Here is a 1,662-nt window from a genome sequence, read left to right as displayed (position 1 = left end):
CCCCCCCCCCCCTGAACGGAGTGGTGGTCTAGTGTTAATGTGGTCTGAGGATGTTGTTCTATCCACTTTGTATCAGGATGAACATATCATTGATACACATATCAAGTATAATAATAATGACTTTTACTTTTCTGGTATCTATGGGAACCCAAACCCAAGCTTAAGAAATACCTTTTGGGATTATTTGGAACATTTGGGTTCAACTCGTATGGGACCATGGCTGATTGGAGGTGACCTAAATGAGATCAGAAGTAACTCAGAGAAGATTGGTGGTCCTCCAAGGGAACAATGGACTTTCAGAAGGTTCAACCAGATGTTAGCGAACTGTGATCTTAAAGATCTGAAATCAAAAGGAGATAGGTTCTCATGGGTGGGAGAAAGACATTCATACACAGTAAAATGTTGTTTGGATAGGGTTATGATTAACTCTCAATGGGCAGGCTTTTTTCCCAATGCAATGGCTCAGATTATAAACCTATCCTAAAAAACATCTGTCCTCCACAACATATACTAACAAAACCTTTTCGATTTGATAAACGCCTCACTGAGATAGAGAACTTTGCTGAAACAGTTGATAGGGGATGGAATTGGTTTAAAAATCAAAACTACTACTCAATCTGTGATCAAATAAGTAGTTGCAAGCGACTGATGGCCAAACGAAAACACACCGCAAACATCAACTCCTCAAAACGCATTGAGTTCTATCAAAAGGAACTAAACAGAGCTATGGAGAGCACGAATAGGTCTTTACGAAGGCATATTCCTCGGTTGCAGGATGAACTGAGTAAAGCCTATAGAGATGAAGAATACTATTGGCATACAAAAAGCAGAACCAGATGGCTACATTGTGGAGATAGAAACACAGGGTATTTCCATGCTAGTACTAAAACAATATATGCAAAAAACTTTATATCAACCATTAAAGATGCAGACGACAACCAATATACTGGTGATAAAAACATTGGAGACCATGCTCAAGATTATTTTAAAAGTCTACACTTCTAGCAGGATATCGGTCTCCCCAATAGATTTTGGAGATTTCCCACCTACGGTTACACCAGATATTAATGAGGACCTTACAAAAGACTTCACACCAGATGAAATTTATGCAGCACTTTCACATATTGGCGATGATAGAGCCCCTGGTCCAGATGGTTTGACTGCAAGGTTTTATAAAAAATATTGGGATATCATCGGGCCTGATGTAACTCGAGAGGTAATGGATTTTTTTGAGACTTCTTATATGAAGTCAGGCCTAAATCATACAAATATATGCCTCATCCCAAAGATAACCACACCAAAAACTCTGTTGGATTTTAGACCCATAGCTCTCTGCAATGTTTTGTATAAAATTATCTCCAAATTTCTAGTTAATAGACTAAAAAAACATCTGGATAACATCGTCTCTGACACTCAAGCGGCTTTCATACCGGGGAGATTGGTTACTGATAATGTCATGATTGCACATGAGGTTATGCATTCACTTAAGTCTAGGAAGAGAGTTTCCAAAAATTACATGGCCATTAAGACTGATGTGACAAAAGCCTATGACAGAGTAGAATGGGATTTTCTGGAAACAACTATGGTCCTATTTGGTTTCTCAAAAAAATGGATCCAATGGATCATGGCCTCTGTTCGTTCAGTAAACTACTCCATACTCAT

This window comes from Camelina sativa, chromosome 11 (genome assembly GCF_000633955.1).
Source record: "Camelina sativa cultivar DH55 chromosome 11, Cs, whole genome shotgun sequence".
In the NCBI taxonomy this organism is placed as follows: domain Eukaryota; kingdom Viridiplantae; phylum Streptophyta; class Magnoliopsida; order Brassicales; family Brassicaceae; genus Camelina; species Camelina sativa.
This window is presented reverse-complemented; position numbering follows the sequence as displayed.